At 44.1% G+C, this 21743-nt stretch overlaps 1 protein-coding gene across 5 annotated transcripts in view; it reads left to right on the top strand.

The window, feature by feature from the left end:
- Positions 1-21743, top strand: part of ZMIZ1 (zinc finger MIZ-type containing 1) — a 430799-nt gene that overhangs the window by 195888 nt on the left and 213168 nt on the right. The gene's annotated exons all lie outside the window — the stretch shown is intronic.

The following is a 21743-nucleotide window of genomic DNA, read 5'->3' on the forward strand; positions in this document are numbered from 1 at the left end:
AGGCTTTGAGCAACCCTCAGCCAGAGATTCAGCTGAATGTTGGGTTAATAAGACGGAGGAAAACTGAAATATTTTAACCAGCATCATGACAGTGTTTGCAAGCTGCCTACTTAAAGCCATTGACCTGGATGCAACACGTGGTGGATTCCTTTTGGGGTGAAAATTGTTTGGCTTCGCTGTCTGTTCATTTTATCTCGGTGCTCAGATCGCCGGGCAACACATTTGCTTGGCTAACATCAGAGGGAATTTTAGTGTTTTGCTTTTAGCAGGAGGGAGGGAGGAAAGTGGTTTAACCCAACGAAGTTTCTAAATAAGTCATCAGCCTGGCTTTCTATAATTTAACTTCCTTTTTCCCCCCAGGACAAAATAGGAGAGAGGTGTGTAGGTGCAAGCATGCTGAATGAGTAGTGTGTCTGGTTCGTTTTGCAAACAGCAGGAAAGTTTAAAAGCAAAGTTGAAACATGTTTCTGGATTTATAGGGATGTCTGTGGCTATTGCATGTGCGGTGAGGACACCTTCCTTTCTTGCAATTTAAACTCAAAAATCGCAACTCTTTTTTTTTTTTAAAAAAAGTCCCCAGATTATTACACGGCTGGTTTGCACTGAATATAGAGGGGATTTCTTTAGGATTGTACAGGAAGCAAGGAGATTGCTATCCAAGATTGTTTGGCAATGCCAGAGAATTATTCTACTTTTTTTCAGTTTTGGTCACCCACAGTATGAGAAAAATATTGAGACTCTAGAAAGCGTGGAGAGAAGAGCAACCAAGATGATTAGGGGCTAAAACCCGGGGTGGGCTTCAAAAATTTCAGCAACGGGTTCTCTGCCCGGTTGCTGGGTGGGTGTGTCCCCCTCCCTGAGCCTCCGTGTGGGCCATGCACTAACCTTGCATCCAAAACGGGCCACGTGGAGACTCCTGTGAGGGGTGTAGTTGGGTGGCAGAAGCAGGGCATGGTGGGTGGGGCCAGCCAGGGATGGGATTTTGAGGTTCTCCAAACCGACCATAACGTTAGCTACGGGTTCTCCCGAATCTGGGCGAACCTGTAGCAGCACACCCTTGGCTAAAACATATGAAGAATGGTTGAAGAAATTAGGTGTGTCCAGTCTAATGAAAAGAGGGAACTTGAACTTTTTAAAGGGACAAATTTAAGAGTCTGATCATTGCCTTGGAAAGAGTGGTTAAAAACTAAAGAGAACCTACACTTCAAGTTCCAGAATGGCTCAGTCATTCTTGCAAAGTGCTGAAAAATGGCTCCGTTGCTTTAAAGACTATATTTTGTATCATACGTATTTTGCATCCATTCTTCAATACTAGGTCATGCATGGGTGGAAGACCATTAGGGATGCAGACTAGCCTGGAAAACTATGTAAGCGTTACCACAAACGGGGTAAAACCTTGCATTTTGAGTCTCCACTAATGGGCTATGGTTTTCTTTAGACCAGGAGCGTCAAACTCGATTTCATTGAGGGCTGCATCAGGGTTGTCTTTGGCCTTGGAGGCCTGGGGTGGGCATGGGCAGGGTGGGAGTGACACAGGACTCATGTCAGGGGCACCTGTGGTGGCCAAGTGCTAATGCAGGACTTCCATGAGACCCTCCCTCACTCTCATTATAATCTCCTTCCTTCCTTCTCCCACCCCCATGCCCTATTTTCACTGGCAGAGGGTTGCAGGAGGCTATTGTGGCTGAAAATGGGGCATTGGGGGGGGGGCATGTGCGGCCCTCTTGCACCCCGTTTTCGCTGGCAGAGGGCTGCAGGACACTGTTGTGGCTGAAAATGTGGCACAAGGGAGCCAGGTGTGACTCCTTGCACCCCATTTTCACTGGCAGAGAGCTGCAGGATGCCCCCCGAGCCCTGTTTTAGCTGCCAGAGGCACCGTGGACCTTTGCTGTTTCTAGGCCAGCATCTCACTTTGTCTAGACAATTTTAATTCATGCAACAAGGAACATTCTCTGGTCACTTTGCAATTTGTGGAGACGCATATGCAAAGTTTAAATGATCCCGGGCGAGTTTGGTCCCCACTGTTGAAATACGCAAACTTTAGTTTATGTGTTGAGCACGTACAGAAAAGCTCTAACCGTCCTGCTTTTAATTTCATCAACCGCACGAGTGCTTGAATGCCACTTGCAAAACTTACTGAAGCTTTTAAAGCCCGCTAATGCAATGGGGCTGAGCAGCTGGATGCTTACGAAAAGCTTGACGTTGTTTTGGAATGTGCGAGAACTCCCAAATATGCTTCTTATGTAAGCAACTAAAATGTGTTTTTCATTTCCAGTGGTTATCTAATCCGAAATGACCAAGTGCTAAAAACAACAACAACCAGGATTTGCTGTTTGAAAAATCACCCTTCTCTATGTCACAAAAAGGGCAGTGACATCAGTTTATCAAATACAAAAAAAAAGGTGTATGTGTGAAATTTGATACTGGTCATCAGAATAACGGTTTAACAGAGTTGGAAGGTACCCTGTAGGTCATCTAGTCCAACCCTCTGCCCAAGCAGGAAACCCTACACCATTCCAGATAGATAGCAGTCCAATCTCTTCTTGAAAGTCTCAAGTGATGAAGCTCCCACAACTTCTGAAGGCAACTTCTGTTCCATGGGTTGATTGTTCTCACAGTCAGAAATTTCCTCCTTATTTCCAAGTTGAATCTCTCCTTGTCCAGTTTCTATCCATTATTTCTTGTCTGGCCTTCAGGTGCTTTGGAAAATAGCTTGACCCCTTCCTCTCTGTGGCAGCCCCTCAAATATTGGAACACTGCTATCATGTCTCCCTTGGTCCTTCTCTTCACTAGACTTAGTCATGCCCAGTTCCTGCAACCTTTCATTTAGTAACTAAACATTTCAACGCCGCTGAAAAAAATGATTTATGTCTGTGAACCACTTTTATGGTCATAAATCACTTTATAAGAATTTGATTTTTGACCAATGTGACTGTTGGGCTTCTGCAATGGTCAGAAGTGTGGAAACGGTCATCAGTCATTTTTTTCAGGGCCACTTTGACCACTTTGAGTGGTCGCTAAACAAATAGTTGTGACTTGAGGACTGCCTGTAATATATCCTGCAGGAAAGCCTGATGAGGAAATGTTTTCAGATTGATGATATAAAGAGGTGGGAAACATGGGGCAATTTGTGTTCAGAAGGAAATCTGCCATGGCACATCTCTAGCTTTGGTAACCCAGCTAAGGCCACAAATATGTGGCTACATTATCAAACCAGCTTTTCCCTTTTCACATATTCTGAAGAGGCCTTAAGCTTCAATTAAATTGGGATTTGCTCATATGGAACTTTTTGGTATTGCTGTGTGGTACTCTCTACCAAAAACAGAACACAACAGAACAGAATAATAGAGTTGGAAAGGAACTTGGAAGTCTTCTAGTCCAAAGTTTCTCAACCTTGGCTGCTTGATGATGGGTGGACTACAACTCCCAGAATTCCTCAGCCAGCATGGATAACTGAGGAATTCCTGGGAGTTGAAGTCCACCCATCGTCAAACAGCCAAAGTTGAACATGGCTGACTGAGGAATTCTGAGAGTCGAAGTCCACTCATCGTCAACCAGCCAAGGTTGAGCATGACTGCCTGAGGAATTCTGGGAACTGAGGTCCACCCATTGTCAAGCAGCCAAAGTTGAGTATGGCTGCCTGAGGAATTTTGGGGACTGAAATCCACCCATTGTCAAACAACCATGGTTGAACATGGCTGACTGAGGCATTCTAGGAGTTGAAGTCCACCCATCGTCAAACAGCCAAAGTTGAGCATGGCTAACTGAGGAATTCTGGGAGTTGAAGTCCACCCATCTTCAAATAGCCAAGGTTGAGAAAGGCTGTATCTAGTCCAACTCCCTGCGTGAGCAGGAGACCCCTATACCATTTCCGACAAATGTTTGTCCAATCTCTTCTTAAAACCCTCCATTGATGCAACACCTACAACTTCTGGAGTCAAGTCATTCCACTGATCAATTGATCTCATTGTCGGGAAATTTCTCTTTGGTTCTAAGTTGCTTCTCTGATAATTCTCCATCCATTGCTTCTTCTTCAGCCTGACTTGCATGTTGTTGCTTTTTTAAAAAAATGTTTTTCCTCAACGTTATCTTGCCACAAAAATCAGGACTATCTTCATTATTGGTACAAGCTGAAAGACCTGTTCTCCTTTGTACCATTTCATCATTCTCCAGCAGACAAAAAGGATTTTTCTTTTTAATTACCATATTTTTCAACCCTGTTTTTAGCCTCCCAAAACCTGCTGCATGTGTCCTGTTTTCCCCCAAAACAAGCCAGTTTTGGGCAAAACCGGGACACGCAGAGGGTTTGGGAAGCCTGCAGAGTGTTCCTGGGAGGGCAAAAACTAGATGCAAGGAGGCCAAAAAATATTTTTTTTTGGTCTTGTTTTCCTCTTCAAAATCTAAGTGTGTCTTATGCTCCGGTGCGTCTTATAGTCTGAAAAATACGGTAATCTTTTTTCATCATCCAACCCGAACAGCAGTTTTAACAAACGGGAATGTTTGTACACAATGTTAAGTGTTTTGATTGTTTGTTTGTTGGTGGCACTGAGCTCAAAAATAAATAAAAATGAAGTCATTTCGAAATCATCCCATATGGGTTTTTAAACCTGAAACTGAAAATATACAAAAACAATAACATCGCTTGGCATTTGAAGTCTTTCCGATGCCATAGGATGCTTTTAATAACGTTCTATAATAATAGATTTAATGTGGCTTCTCCTGTAAATAATATATGTCTAAAGTCACAACACTGATATTTTCATATGCTGAATTTTCTCCTTTGGGTTACAAGGTCCCAGAAAATGTTGTCTGTGGGCAATAATTGAATTTATTATATTTTGAATTGAATTGAATTTATTATATTTCTATGTTGCCCTTTTCCCCGAAGGGGACTCAGGGCGGCTCACAACCCAAGTCAAAGGGGGGGTACAAATAAGGAAAAAAAAGACGGACAAAACAATACCACAATTTAAAAACACACAACAACCATACTATTCGATGGGGGACAAAAGCTCATTAGCCCCAGGCCTGTCGGAACAGCCAGGTTTTAAGGGCTTTGCAGAAGGCCTGGAGGGTGGTGAGGGTTCGAATCTCCACGGGGAGATCGTTCCAGAGGGCCGGAGCAGCCACAGAGAAGGCCCTCCTCCGGGTGGTCCCCAGTCGGCATTGGCCAGTGGATGGAATTCGGAGGAGGCCTAATCTGTGGGATCTAATCGATCTATTGGAGGTAATAGAAGTCACCTTGTATGTAGGGTGTAAGGCGCCAATGCCTGTCTTTTGAGCTGTTTCCAGGCCATTTTCTGAGCTGCTTTCAGGGCATTTTTCGGGCTTTTTTTTTTCAGGCTGTTTTTTGGGCCATTTTCAGGCCATTTTCCAGCACCCTCAAAGACCAGCTGGCCGGCACTCATGTACGAACCAGAAACCAGAAGAGCAGCTGGCAACGGCGTGTGTGCAAACAGAGAGGGCTCTGTGTGCCACCTCTGGCATGCATACCATAGGTTTGCCATTATGGGTGTAGGGTGTAGGGCCTGCTTGGATTGGGGCGGTAGGACTAGATCGTGACCCCATAAATGCATGCATGACAAAAGCACGGCGACAAAACCGTGGCGCTAAAACCGCGATGTCATCAACGCGCCGACAACAGTGCACCGACAACAGCGTGCCGACAGAAGCACGATTTAAGTTAAGGTAAGGGTTAGGGTTAGGGTTACAGCGCACTTCTGTCAGCGCGCTGTTGTCGGAGTGCTTCAGCGCTCTTTCGTCGGCGCGCTTTAGAACTCGCGGTTTTGTCACCACGGTTTAGTCAGGCGCGCTTTTGTCGTTCGCCCTTTTGTGGTAGAACTGGACTAGATGACCTGCAAAGTCCCTTTCAACTCTGTTAATTCGTAATCTGACCTAATAGTGATTACTGTGCTTCTTTTTAAAATATTGGAAGCATTTAGGGTGCATCCTTCTTTCCCAAAATCACTTAACTACAGGTACTCCTCAACTTACGAAAACAACTGAGCCCCAAATTTCTGTTGCTAAGTGAGACATTCGTGAAGCGAGTCTCTCTGTGGCTCTTTCTTGCCACAGTTCTTAAGTGAATCACCACAGTTGATAAAGTGAGTCACCCGGTTGTGAGGTGAATCTGGTTTTCCCATTGATTTTGCATGTTGGAAGATTGCAAAAGGGAAATTGCGTGACTCAGGCACACTGAAACCATCAATAAGTATGAGTAGGTTGCCAAGCGTCTGAATTTTGGTCAAGTGATCATAAGGATGCTATAAAAGCTGTAAGTGAAAAAAATGGTCATAACTCATTTGAAGTGTCACTAAACGAAATGTTGTACACATTCCGCAAATTCTCAGAGCTAAAACATTAGGCCCTTATGCGTCCACAATTTACTGATACAGGAGTATATGTCTGTCTGTCTGTCTGTCTGTCTGTATCTCTATCTATCTATCATCTATCTATCTATCTATCTATCTATCTATCTATCTATCTATCTATCTATCTATCTATCTATCTATCTATCCTGTCTCCCTGAAAATAAGACCTCCCCGGATAATAAGCCCAATTGAATTTTTGAGTGCATGAGCTAAAATAAGCCCTCCCCAAAAATAAGCCCTCTCCAAAAATATTGCAACACAGCAGCAGCCATGAGGTGACCACACTCACCGCCTCCTGTAGCTCAAAAATAATAAAACCTCCCTGAAAATAAGGCCAAGTGTTTATTTCTGCAGTCAAAAGAAAATAAGACCCAGTCTTATTTTTGGGGAAACACCGTATCTATCCACCCATCCATCCACCCCCTCTCTCTCCATCTATCCATTTATATCTATCTGTCTGTCTGTCTGTCTGTCTGTCTGTCTGTCTGTGTCTGTCTGTCTGTCTGTCTGTCTGTCTGTCTATCTATCTATCTATCTATCTAAAACTTAGTGCATTCCTGGCTATGTAAACAACTGATGTGAGCCAGGCAGAGGGACAGGGATAAACGATTCCGCTGAAGATCCAGCAGCCTTTTAATCGTAGCTTATAAAAATATGTGCAAGGTAATCCTATTGAACAAGATAGAATAAAATGGGGGGTGGGGTGGGGGGCTTCTCAATATTTGGATCCGTTCTTTGGGAAATGGATGCCATTTGAAAAGCTGTGACTTCAGATAGCAATGATTGGCTTTAAAGTTGTTCAGAATAGGAGCTGCTTTACAGTTGCCTCAACTCCGGCTTGCTTATTAATCAGGATTTGTGGATTTATCTCCAAGGGGGCTTTGACACTTGAGATCCTGAGGGTGGGGTGAGGGTGGGATAAGAAAAGAAAGAGAAACCGGTCCCCTGTTTTAAACAGGCTGTGGGTTGTTGTTGCTTTTTTAACGCCTCGGCATATCATTTGGATTTCATTTGTATGTATAAAGGTTTATTTAGAGAGGATTTCGCTTTATATTAAGTGGCCCGCCTCACCACTTCAAATTGAGATGGTGCAATTAAAAGATAAGAAGTCAAAGAAAATGGAGAGATTGGAAACTTCAGTTCTGGGAGCTCGTGATGGTGGTTGCCATGTTTTTGGTGTTTTTTTTTTTATTTAGTATCTGAATTTAAAAAAACAGTTCGTCTCCACTCCTGATATACTGTTGGAAGTTAGGGGTCAGCAACTGGAGTTCTGGGGTCCAAACAGTGTCCCAGAGATCACTGGTTCCCAATCCAAAGTTGTATTCTGTTTGATGGGAGAACTGAGCCAAGAAAGATGAGGAGGAGGAGGAGAAGGAGGAGGAGGAGGAGGAGGAGGAGGAGGACTTATGAAGAAGAAGGAAGAGCAAGAGAGGGAGAAGGAGATATGAAGGAGAAGGAGAAAAGGGAGGAGGAGGATGACGACGACTTATGAAGGAGAAGGAAGAGGAGATGATGAAAGATATTTGAAGGAGAAGTTTTGAAGGAAACGGTGAAGGAGAAGAAGGAGATGTGAAGGAGAAGGAGAAAGTGGAGAAGGACATGAAGGAGAAGAAAAAGAAGGTGAGGGAGAAGGAGGTTTGGAGGAGAAGGAAGTTTGAAGTAAAAGGTGAAGGAGATGTGAAGGAGAAGAAGGAGATGAGAAGGAGAAAGGGGAGGAGGACGACTTATGAAGGAGAAGGAAGAGAAGGAGAGGAAAAAGGAGATTTGAAGGAGAAGGAGGTTTGAAGTAAAAGGTGAAGGAGATGTGAAGGAGAAGAAGGAAATGTGAAGGAGAAGGAGAACGGAGAGGAGGAGGAGGAGGAGGAGGAGGAGGAGGAGGAGGAGGAGGAGGAGGACTTATGAAGGAGAAGGAAGAGAAGGAGAGGGAGAAAGATTTGAAGGAGAAGGAGGTTTGAAGTAAAAGGTGAAGGAGATGTGAAGGAGAAGAAGGAAATGTGAAGGAGAAGGAGAACAGAGAGGAGGAGGAGGAGGAGGAGGAGGTCTTATGAAGGAGAAGGAAGAGAAGAAGAGGGAGAAAGAGATTTGAAGGAGAAGGAGGTTTGAAGTAAAAGGTGAAGGAGATGTGAAGGAGAAGAAGGAAATGTGAAGGAGAACGGAGAGGAGGAGGAGGAGGACTTATGAAAGAGAAGGAAAAGAAGGAGAGGGAGAAAGAGATTTGAAGGAGAAGGTTTGAAGGAAAGATGAAGGAGATTAGAAGGAGATGTGAAGGAGAAAGGGAAGGAGGAGGACTTACAAAGGAGAAGGAAAAGAAGGGAGATTTGAAGGAAAAGGTTTGAAGGAAAAGGTGAAAGAGATGTGAAAGAGAAGGGGAAAGGGAAGGTAGAAAAGGAAGAGGAGGGGGGGAGGGAAAGAATGTGAGATGGGGGAGGAGGAGGAGAAGGAAGACATATGAAGAAGAAAGAGAAGGAGAGGGAGAAGGAGATTTGAAGGAGAAGGAGGTTTGAAGGGAAAGGTGAAGGAAAAGAAGGAGAAGGACGAAGAGGAGGAGGAGATATGAAGAGGAGAAAGAGAAGAAAAAGAATCTTCCTTGCAGTCACTAGTTGAGACTATTTCCATATTTTGTTCTTTGCATAAACTGACTAGAGGCCCTTCATTCATGGCAATGTTTCCATTTGGGGTACAGATGGCAAGGATGCAGCATCAAACAATTAAGGGTGCAAAATCAATTCAATAAGAGCAGGAACATGGGGAAGTCACCACATTACACTTGGGGAGGGTTAGAGCAAAGACCTCCTGCAATTGTCCTTGCCCTTTCCTTAATTCATCCTAACCACTTGAAACGATTTCCATCTTCTTGTTGAACAAGCCAGGTCCAATCTTAATTAAAGTCTTACAGAAAATTTGAGAAGGATTTAAGTGAAACCCACAAAGGTTACCCAAAACCTAACCACCACTGAAATCAAGAATCAACTATATATATTATTTATTTTATGATGGAAGCAGTTAGCTTCCTCCCATAATTGGGGCTTACCAGGGGGTTGTGACTCTAAATATGTATTATGTATGTATGTATGTATGTATGTATGTATGTATATCTATTAGATTTTTTTACAACCCCCGGTATGCCCAAATATGGGAGGAAATTACTACTTCCATTCTTGTAACTCTAAATAGATACCTTTCACCCTGGCACAGCTGATAAGGAGTCGAACTCTGTGGCTTAGTGGTTAACACATCTGCCTAAGATGCAAGACAGCACAGGTTCGATTCCCAGTAAGGGTATGGCTAGCTGATGAGAGCTAAATAGCTTGAAATAGATCTATACTAGTCTCCCTTTATTTATTTATCAGCACAAATACACACACACACACACACACACACAAACATATATATATAAAATCAGTGCTCTTCCCTTCTTCCTTGCACTGAGACATATGTCAGTAGATATTTAGGGACACAAATAGCTAATTACAGAAATATACTGTATATGCCAAATTCGGTATGGGGTCTCTGTGTGTGTTTGTGTGCACACATGTGTGCGTATGTATTAAAATAAATACCGTGTTTCCCTGAAAATAAGACAGGATCTTATTTTCTTTTGATCCCTAAAATAAGCACTTGGCTTTATTTTCGGGGAGGTCTTATTATTTTTGAGGTGCAGGAGGCGGCGAGCGTGGTCACCTCATGGCTGCTGCTGTGTTGCAATATTTTCAGGGAGGGCTTATTTTCAGGGGAGGGCTTATTTTAGCGCAGGCGCTCAAAAGCCCGATTTGGGTTATTATCCGGGGAGGTCTTATTTGGGGGGGAAACAGAGTAGAGATTTACTTACAAAGATAAAACTTTTGAGGAAACTAATTCTTGAAGTCACTTCTATGTGAGATGGACAGTATAGAAGTCTAATAACCAAAATAAATAAATGAATAAATGGATAAAATATATAGCGTGAAATAGATGACGTATTTCCCTTTCTCTCCCCAGTTGTTTCTCCTTATCCAATCCAACAGGATAGGTGTGGCCTAGTAAACGTGCCTTTCTTTTTCTTTATTAAACATATTTTTTATTTCCATTTTCATAACATACAATCACATGTATACTATACATAGCCAGTATCATATAGTATTAAATAATGATTACATCAATTCCTCTTGTCATCAACGCCCCCCCAAAATTAAAACCCATTATTAGCTCTTCTGCTCCCCATACACCTCTTTCTTCTACCTCTCTTCTACTTCCTATCTTCCCTCCATCATCCTTTCCTACTCTACTTCCCCTTCCTTTCTCCTTCTCCTCTCTCTACATTCCACTCCTCCTTATCTTCCTCATCTTCCCCCCTTACCCTCTCCCCTATTCTTCTCTTCCCATCTTTCTTCTCCCTTCTGTTTCGCACTCTTCCTCTCATTGGTGTATTTCCGCTTCCATATCAATATACTTAACATATCCTAGTTTTGAAGAAAAAAATAAAAGATATATGTGTGGAATCAGATTACATTAAAATCTAACACCTCTCGTCAAACCTGATATATATCCCTCCCTCCAACCCTCCCCCCCAACCCCAACCCCACCAGCCTTCTCTCCCCCGACTTCCCAGAACCCATACACGGTATAAATCTTTAACAAAAACAGTCTAAAATATATTGGAAAAAAGAATAGAAAATTGATAACATCTTTACATTGAACTTAGCTCCTCCTTGCTAAGCTAACTTTAAACAATTTATATCATGCCTTTCTGATGTACAGATAGTCCTTGGCTTATGACCATGATTGAACCCAAAATTTCTATGCTAAGTGAGACATTTGTTAAGTGAACTTTGCCCCGTTTTACGGCCACGGTTGTTAATTGAATCACTGCAGTTCTTAAATTAGGAACACGGTTGTGAGGTGAACCTGGTTTCCCCATTGACTTTGCTCGCAAGAAGATTGCAAAAGGGGATCACAGGACACCAGAACACTCAATTGTATGTCCACAATTGAGCCCAACGTTTCTGTTGCTAAGTGAGACATTTGTTAAGGGAGTTTTGCTCCATTTTATGATCTTTCTCGCCATGGTTGTTAAGCGAATCACTGCAGTTGTTCAGATAGTAACAGGGTTGTGAAGTGACTGTGGCTTCCCCCATTAACTTTGCTTGTTTAGAAGGTTGCAAAAGACCCCGGGGATATTTCCATTGTCATAAATGTGAGTCAGCATTTGACAATTTCTTGGTTTTTCTCAGATTGCAATTTTTTGTAACCTTCGTCATTGTTGTTCGTATTTTAATCGCCACCCAGATTCACTTTGCTGAGATGGTCAAGTGTATAAATCAAAGAAATAAACAAATGAACAAATAGGATGAGATTGCACAGAGACTGTGAAATTGTAAACAATGTAAAGCAGCCCCCCCCCCTTTGCAGCTGCAATTATTCATTTGAACCCCCCCTCCCCCCCCATGAGGCTGGCTGCAGAAAGAACCCAACTCACAATAGAATTAGCACACATGCAGATTTTACAAGTGTTATTACATATTTGACTATTTTAATCCTATAATTAGGATCCGTTAGCAAAACAAAAATCGAGAACATTTTTCATTTATTACAGAACGTGTAATTTGGAGGGCTAAATCCTTGGAGTTAGTGCATGTTTAGCCTGGTTAGCTTTCATTAGTAAGAGAGCGAACGTGGCTCTTTAATTTGGAGAGTTAAATGAATCCGGGAAAATGCTTCTGTTTGTTTGCATCTCACCTCGTGCTAAGCTTATCTTCCTTTTCTTAATAACACTATTTCAGAAGTTTTGATGGTGAGAGAAACACTTTATCATCAAGTGTTTCTCAATTATGCAGGCTAAAAAGGATTCATGTTACTACAAGGAACTGGCAAACCATCCTTAATACAACTTAATTATTTGTAAACTTAAGAAGGTATCCTTCAATGTGTGTGTGTGTGTGTGTGTGTGTGTGTGTGTGTGTGTTTGTGTGTGTGTGTGTGTGTGGTGTGTGTGTATGTGTATTAGAAGGGTATCTTATTTTACAAATTTGTATAGTATTAATGATTATAATTAATACAATAATTAATGTAATGATTTGCATAGTATTAATTAATATTATAAAGTATTTTGAAGGATACCTTCTTAGATTTACAAATAATTGTAACCAATTCCTGCAACCGTTCTTCATATGCTTTAATGAAAAGAAAGACTAGGGGAGACATGATAGCAGTGTTCCAATATCTCAGGGGTTGCCCCAAAGAAGAGGGAGTCAAGCTATTCTCCAAAGCACCAGAGGGCAGAACAAGAAGCAATGGGTGGAAACTAATCAAGGAGAGAAGCAACTTAGAACTAAGGAGGAATTTCCTGACAGTTAGAACAATTAATCAGTGGAACAGGTTGCCTCCAGAACAGTGGTGGGTTCCTAGCGGTTTGGTTTAGTGGTTTGGCAACCTGGGACACTGGAACCCAGCAGCGACCCAGGCCTGCCACGCCCCCGAACTGGTTCTCCTGGTGGCGCCTATGGCCATAGGCACCACCATCTTGTTTTTGGCTTCTGCGCATGCACAGAACAATTTTTATTGTACTGTGCATATGTGTGCAGCATGCATCAAGCGTGTGCACTCGCTACGCACCCACGAACAAATCGGTGGTAGTGGCTGCTGGAACCCACACCTGCTCCAGAAGTTGTGAATGCTCCAACACTGGACATTTTTTAGGAAGATGTTGAATAACCATTAATCTGAGGGTGGTGTAGGGTTTCCTGCCTAAGCAGGGGGTTGGACTAGAAGCCCTCCAAGGTCCCTTCCAACTCTGTTATTCTCTTCTCTTCTATTCTCCAAGCTTTAATCATCTTAGTTGCTCTTCTCTGAGACTTTGGGGGAAAAGATGATTAAAAGCCCAGAGACTAAAACACACGAAGAACAGTCGCAAAAGTTGGGTTATGACTATTTTAGAGAAAAGGAGGACTAGGGGTAATTAGTAGTTTGAAAATTAAGTTGACCCCCTCTTCTTTGTGGCAGTCTGGAATACTGCTCCCGCGTCCTCCCCTAGGCCTTCTTTTCTCTAGGCTGGCCATACCCCAATTCCTGCAACCATTTTTCATATGTTTTGGTCTCCAGGCCTTTAATCATCACACATCCCAGCTCTGAAAAAAAACAAATCACTTTTGCACCCATGGATGAATTACATTTCCCTATCAATTCCTTGTGCCAGTGTGCAGCTCAGAGCGGAATTGTTCTTGGAACTGAAAAAACTAAACATATAATTATACTTTCCAGCATGTTGGCTAACAAAGACAGTTGCCGGATAACAGCAGCTAAGAAAGGATTGATCTTTGTACCATCATGGTTGTTTGGTTCTCTTTCCTTTCTTCCTTTTTTCTTGGGTGGGGGGGAGGAATTTTAATTTTTGTGCAGGCGTTCCAAGCTTGCTCTTTTGATAAAATGAACTGCGAATAAGCCTCGATGATCCAGCAGTGGATTTTTTCTCTCTCTTGTCTTCAAAAGCCAGAAATTGACTCTCCGCTGTTTCTTATTAACAAGCCACAATATTGAGCTCGTGTGCGGGACAATGCGCAATGGTCTACCAGTCATGCTTCCTAAGCATCCTATCGGTGTATTGAGCGAAGCGTTTGACGTGAATAACCTGAAGAGTTCGAACAAGCAGCAAATCGATTGCAGGTGTACCTTTTTTGGGGGGTGGGGGGGATTTGTAAGGAAAATAACAAATGAACCCATTCTCCATTTGAAAGGGAGTTCCATTTATTGAGATCCATCCCATAAAGGCCCCTGAAAGTTCACGGTAATCGTCCCAAAGCTGCTTTTTTCAAGAGGCAACGGGACTTTCTGTGTTTTTCTTTGAAGACGTTTCGCTTCTCATCCAAGAAGCTTCCTCAGCCAAAGGTCTTCAAAGAAAAAAGAAAGCCAGAAAGTCCAGTTGCTTCTTGAAAAAAAAAAAAAGCACCTTTGGGGATGGAGAATCTCCCTAGATATTTCCCTGATAATCCTTTGAAACAGAAAGACTGGATGAAAAGGCAGGATTTGTGGTGAAACTTGGGCCAAGGGCTCAGTTCTGCAGATTGCAAGGAGTAGCTGCCTTGGTTTTTCTCCCCAGCCGAAGCCTGCTCATTGTCAGCCTGATCAAAATCCTAATGGGTGTCAGCAGGAGGGAGACGGCAGTGGGCCATCTGGCTTCCCATCCTTCAACTGTCACACTCTGGTCTGCTGTGCAAATCCATCGATTCTCCTAGGACCTTGATGGCGAACCTATGGCACTTGTGCCACAGGTGGCACGCAGAGCCATATTTGCACGCATGGCAGCCCTCCCATCTGATTTATGGCCTTCCGAAAAGCCAGGGGAGGGCATTTTCGCTCTCCTCAGGCTTCAGGAAAGCCTCCGGAGCCTGGGGAGGTTGAAAAACAGGCCCAACGGGCCTACCGCAAGTTCAAACTTCCGGTTGGGCCATTGGGCCATTTTTTACCCTCCCCAGGCTCCGGAGGCTTTTAGTTCAAACGCCCCCCCCACACACACACAGGGGGCATACGCACCCCCAAACCATCAGGGGAAAATGCTTTTTAAAAAGCTGAAAGTGAAAAAAAGTTGGCCATGCCCGCCCAGTCACATGACACCCCCCACCAAGCCACGCCCACAGAACAAGATTTTGTAAATCTTGCCTTTTTTTATAACTTTCAATTAGGGGAGGAAAAAAAAAGAACCAGGTCACCCCCTGAAGAGGAGAATATGTAAACACAACAACGGATAGAGTGGATGGAAGGAGGAGTAGAAGGAAGGATAGGAAGGTGAGGAGAAAGGAGAGGAATAGGAGAGAGGGAAAAGCAGAGGAAGAATTGGAGGGAATGTAAGAGTAGGAGAGAGGGGAGATAAGGGAGGATGAGGGGAAGGGTAAAGGGGAGGAAGGGGAAGGAGAGAAGGGAAAGGAGAGGAGGAAGGAAGAAAAAAAATAGAAATAATAAATTTAAAAAAAAGAACCAGTTTGGGGGGGTGGGATTAGATTTCACCACTGGTGTGGAGCTATGAGCACATTTGATGCCTTTGAGTCCGGGTTGCCATACATTGCAACTGGGAAAACCATAGCCTTGACTATGCGCACATTTGTTGGTAGGGTGATGTCTCTGCTTTTTAGGATGCTGTCTACATTTGCCATAGCTTTCCTCCCCAGGAGCAAGTGTCTTTTAATTTCTTGTCCCCATCTGTCATGATCTTGGAGCCCAGAAAAAATAAAATCTGTCACTACTTCCATTTCTTCCCCATCTATTGGTCAGGAATTGAGAGGGCCAGATGCCATGATCTTAGTTTTCTTAATGTTGAGTTTCAAGCCAGCTTTTGCCCTCTCCTCCTTCACCCGCATCAAGAGGCTCTTTAGTTCCTCTTCATTTTCTGCCATGAGAGTGGTATCATCTGCATATCTGAGGTTGTTGATATTTCTCCCGGCAGTCTTAATTACAACTTTTGATTCATCTAGTCCTGCCTTTCTCATGATTCAGTGTACATTTGCAGAGTACAAAAATCTTTTTGGATCCTTCTCTATCCATCCATCTCCAGTCTGAGAAACAATGCACAAGGGGTGGGGGAGGACACTGCATTTTTTTCCTTTCTGGTCTTTGTAGAGGGTTATACCCTCTGCTAGGAAACACGGCACTAGAGGGAAAGGAAATCTGGATGCCACTTGCAATTGCGATAACGCTTTTGATGAATAGCCTTTGTAAAAAGAAAACGAAACATATTTCCAGGAGGAAAAAAATACTCTTTCTAAAAGACGGGTGTCTCAGAATAATAATAAAAAATGCAGAGCCTGAATGAATAAAAATACATGTATAAGCATGCAAAGCTTGTCAGCATAGATCATGGCACCTCCTGATAAATGATAAATGCAACCCCAGGAAGAGACAGAGGAAAAAATTTTATCACGCCAAAAGGTTCTCTTCCCATCGTCCAGCCTCCAAGTCCATCATGGTTAAAGCTATTTTGAGCCTCCACTTGATTTGCCCACAGAACCCTCTCCATTCATAAACGTTTGCTCGGTTAATTATTCCTAATTCTCTTTCGGCTGAGAAGCAAAAGATGACTCCTGTTGTGGTCCGCCGGTGGCCTGCGGAGTTGGCAGCGGAGTCGAACATTAAAGAGGTTGGGGAGGAACATGGGCCAGTCCTGGAGTCTGGGGAAGGCGAGGGCGAGGGCTCTGCATCAGAGGCAGAGAGGGGGCCTGGCCATCTGGTATTTATGTGTTGCCTCCAGAGCCTGACATTAGCAAGGCAGAGGAACAGGGGGAGCCTGTTCCCAGTGCACGTATGTGCAGAGCTGTCAGAAGGCAAGAAGAGTTATGACAAAAGGGACAACTCGGGAGTAAGGCTTGGAGATGATTGGCCCCTCCCATAAGACATAAAAGAGGAGCAAACAAACATGAGCCTTTGCAGGAAGCAACTTTTGTTCGTTCTGGTCGGTTTAAACTCTGAAGCTCCGTTTTGACTCTGTGCTCCATTTGGTCTTGCAAAACTAATTGGCAATTAGGACTCTGGCAGTGTTTCAAGGGAGATAAAGGTGGGTGCTTATCAGCCTTACCCTGAAAGACTGTGGCAGACTTCTGTCGGACTCTTCACAGGCTTGTTGTGAATCATTATGGGCTGTGAATGAAAATAATTCACAGCCATTTAAGTAAAAAAAGGTTTTTGGGAGTAAGCACGTGATTTTTACTGTCTCAAGAAGCCTTGGTCAGAGCAATTCCAAAACAAGAGAAGCCTCAAAGGTGAACCTTTGTATTCACCTTTGGTCTTATTATCTGTGGAGTAGGAAGGATAACAAATTCCATCAGGAGGGGGAAGTGTTTGGTCTGTTTTCTGATTGTGTTTTGGAGTTATTGACAGTGGTGGAATGCAACTGGTTTAACAACCAGTTCGGTGAGTGTGCAATTCGCATGTGCATGCAGCATTTAAAAAAACAACCTTTTTAAGCTTCAAAACTTACCTTTTATGTCTGCGCTTTGGAGTAAAACAGCTGACGCGTGGCAATCCGCTGAGCTAAAAAGCAGGGAAATATAGGACAGTGTTGTGGCCCAGCAGGAGCCGTTGGAGCTGCAAACAGACTCCGATAGCGAGGGACCCTATGAGTTGGCTCTGGAAGATGTGGAGGACCCTGGACAGGGTTCAGACTCCGAGTAGAGACCATAGAGGCTGGTTGGCCACCAGGAGGCGCCTGAGGCATGGAGCAGCAGTGAAAGCCAAAGGGGGTTTGTCCTTGACATCAGGCCCTCGAGCAGTGGGGAGGAGCTAAGGGAGTTGGTCCCGGATGCCAGGCAAAGACGGGCAGATAAGCGCCGACAGTCACTACGAAGCTATAGAAGAGAGTATATAAGAAGAGACTTTGGGAGGAGGCTTTTTGCAGGACACAACTATTATACTAAAGCTGGAGAAGTTCTTGTGTGTATTTCTTATCTGTGGAAGTCTGGGTTGCTACCAAAGTTTTGTCGGTGTGTTAATTTACTGTGAATAACTTGTCTAGCAGTAATCTTGTGTCGGCGTGACTCACCGTACGGAGGCGGGTCAGAACAGACAGGGACATGGGACGGGGCCAAATGCTCACTGCAATTACCAGTTCATCTGAACCGATCCAGACCGGCTGAATCTCACCCCTGGTCATTGACAGAAGCACCTGAACCAGGGTGAAACTTTGGGACTCAGTGTGTCAGACAATTCCATAAATTGTCTAACTTGACTCTGCTGGAGTGTCACTCCACCCTTGACCAAAAGAGACAGAATTCTTTACATGCAGATACTGTTTCTCTGAAAATAAGACACTGTCTTATTTTCTTTTGCCCCTCAAAATAAGCACTTGGCCTTATTTTTAGGGATGTCTTATTCTTTCTGAGGTTCAGGAGCATGGTCATTTCATGGCTGCTACTGTATTGCAATATTTTTAGCAGAGGGCTTATTTTTGGTGGAGGTCTTATTTTAGCACATGTACTTAAAAGCGTAATTCGGCTTATTATCCTGGGAGGTCTTATTTTTGGGACAACAGGGCAGTCCTTGACTTAATACAACAGTTCATTTAGTGATCCTTTGAAGTTATGACAACACTGAAAAAAGTCACTGAAAAAAGTGACTTATGACTGTTTTTTCACCCTCACGAACGTTGCACCATCGTCATTGGTCACGTGATCAAAATTCAGACACTTGGCAACTGACATGTACTTAGGACGGTTGCGGTGCCTGGCGGTCATGTGCTCTCCTTTTGTGATCTTCTGATAAGTCAATGGGGAAGCCAGATTCACTTAACAATCTTGTTCCTAACTTAGCAATTGCAGTGATCCACTCAACAATAGGTGTCCGACCCATCGCGACCCCATGAACAATGTTCCTCCAGGCCTTCCTGTCCTCTATCATCCTCTGGAGTCCATTTAAGCTCATGTTGACTGCTTCAGTGATTCCATCCAGCCACCTCATTCTCTGTCATCCCCTTCTTCTTTTGCCCTCAATCCTTCCCAGCATTAGGCTCTTCTCTAGTGAGTCCTTCCTTCTCATCAGGTAGCCAAAGCACTTGAGTTTCATCTTCAGGATCTGGCCTTCTAAAGAGCAGTCAGGGTTGATCTCCTCTAGGACTGACCGGTTGGATCACCTTGCATTCCAAGAGACTCGCAGGAGTCTTCTCCAGCACTAGAGTTCAAAGGCCTCCATTCTTTGGTGCATAGCCTTCCATATGGTCCAACTTTCACAGCCATACATTGCAACTGGGAAAACCATAACCTCGGCTATAAACAATGGGTGATTTTCTGGAATTGCCAGCCCCAGCACCCCTCGCCAAAACAAACAAGTGGGGAGTTTTTAACTGGCTTTGTCGCTCCCAAGTTGGGGAGAAGGAGATTCTCTGGAAGAGCCCGCAAACACCAAAGGCCTCCAGGCTCCAGCTGAGGATAGGAAAAGCATTTGCTGGATGTCTTGTGTTGCTCAATACCACCTACTGTGTTTATATGGGGAAATAGGTGGGTGGCAATTTCCAGTGGTAAACAAAAGAAGGCAGAGAAAGAGATATGGCTTTCAGAGCTGGGCAGAATTAAGGCTTTAGTTTAGAATAGAATGAGCTGGAAGGTACCATGGAGGTCTTCTAGTCCAGCCCCCTGCTCAAGCAGGATAAAATGTACTATTTCAGATAAGTGACTGTTGTTGGAAGAAATGTCCTTCTGGGTTCAGTTCCAAGTTGGGGAAAAGACACTGGATTCATGGAAGTTGCTTGGAAAGAAGGTTTTAATGGACAGAACCGCATGCTTTGAGGTCCTGGGGAAAAGGGGGATCGCATGCCTAGAAGATATTGAAGAAGAAGAAAAAAGGGGTGAGATGATGAGAATCCCTGGGTTTTATGCCCTCTGTTGGGCCCCACTTTAAGAGTTTCCTGTTCCTGTGTAAGAAATGTATTCTGATTGGTTGTCAAACTCCTAAGGCGGGAGAAGGGGGCTTAGCTAACTTTGTAGGCTCTCCTGAGACCCAAGTCTGTTTGCCCTGCTGGCTGTTGCAATCCTCCCAGGTGCCATGTGGCGAGATGGGTAGAAGGCCAATCCTACCTTTGTTATGTAGAATAGACTGATACAGGCCTTAATGGCTCATATTCACAAAGGTGGGGGCGACTGAGTTGCTGCCTCTTTTGGGTTTCTACTTCTCTTTTTAGGGGAAATATTCTGCCTTTTAGTATTTCCTAGGATATTTCATTTTTCTAGTAGAGGTGTGGGTGCTAACTTCCTTCACTGTCTAGAGCTAGATTCTTCTTAAAGGCCTCTAGTATAGAGCGCCCATGATTTCTGAAGGTAAGATGTTCCACTGATAAATTGTCCTCACTTCCTCCCTCTCTTTCTCTCTCTCTCTCTCTTCCCTTGTTGACTTGGGACAACTTGTAGAAGGCGTCCTTCTGTTGATTTATTAAATTACGAGGCTGTGAGAGTAAGAAATACCTTGTCTGTATGGCTGCATTGCATACTGCACAGTTATTGTATGTGGTATAGGCACTCTCCCTCTCCCTCTCGCAGTAGCATAAACTCCACTTTGATTTAATGTCAGTTCATAGCCTCCGAGAGAATCCAATGCTCTGCTTTTTTTCCCTCCTCTGCCACCTCTTAGGAGCTGATTTTTATCCATTTCATTTTATACAGACCTTTTAAAAAGGCTGAGCCGATAATGCATTCTGGAGCAAAAAAAAAAAAAAAGAGAAACCCTGACTTCTACTAAATCAATGAATAGCGAGGGAGACGGCTTTCAGGTCACTGGCATTGTTACAAGGTTAACTGAAGGCTAAGGGAACAGATCAGATATTGAGTTTGCTAACTCCGGCGAGGGAGGGAGACCCTCTGCATTATAAGTGAACGTTAGCAGTTTGTGGGCTAAGAAATGAATCCTGACCTTTGCTGCAGTGAGGGACAAGTATATATGACTTAATTTACTAGGTGGGAGCCCCCTTTTACTCCACAAAGGAGAAAGGCTGCGCTCGTTGTAATTGGGTCTTGGTTGCCCAGTCTGGATTAACTCCAATGCTAAGCACACAGCGGCAGCAGCATATCGCCTAGGACAGTGATGGCTAGCCTTTCCCAGACCGAGTGCCCCTAGCAGATGTGCAAATGCGCACATGTGCGCCCAAACCCCCAAAATGAAATGCATGTGCAGCCCTGCACATGCAGCCCCTGTGCATGTGCTCCCACTTGTACCTCCCACGCATGCATGGGTGCCCTGCCCCCTGGTGCATGCATGCACTCCCCTGCACATGCATGCATGCCCCCCGTATGTGCCTCACACTTGCTCATGCCCCCTCTCACACCCCACAACCTGCGCATGTGCAGCAGAGACTTGGCGACCAGCTGACCGGCGGGAGGCGTACGCACATGTGTGGTAGAGCTGAACTAAGGTGACGACTCGTGTGCCCATAGAGAGGGCACTCTGCCATCTGTGGCACAGTGCTGTAAGTTCATTGTCATGAGGCTAGGAGAAAGGCAAAAGGAATAAGATGGTTAGTTAAGGTAACATCTCTGCAATAATAGCAACGTTAAGAGTGGAAATCCACAAGAAAGCTCAGCAAGACTTTAAGGAAATAGATGCCTTCCTTCCTTCCTTCCTTCCTCCCTCCCTCCCTCCCTGCCTTCCTCCCTCCATCCCTCCATCTCTCCATCCATCCCTTCCATCTCACTGCCTTCCTCCCTCCCTCCCTCCCTCTCCCTCTTTCTCTCATCTGGTTCCCATCCATTGCTAACCATTCTCTACCCTGTTTAACTTCCAAGCTTGACCAAAGTCTATCAGATGCTGCTCCCTGCTGTACTTCCTTCAAGAATGACTTAATCTACACTCATTTTCAGGATCTAATCAAGGCTTGGGCAGGATAAATGGCCAATTTGAGGTAGGGGTTGAAGGCATCAGGCTAGACACCAG

The sequence above is a fragment of the Thamnophis elegans genome, chromosome 15, assembly GCF_009769535.1.
Source record: "Thamnophis elegans isolate rThaEle1 chromosome 15, rThaEle1.pri, whole genome shotgun sequence".
NCBI classification, from domain to species: domain Eukaryota; kingdom Metazoa; phylum Chordata; class Lepidosauria; order Squamata; family Colubridae; genus Thamnophis; species Thamnophis elegans.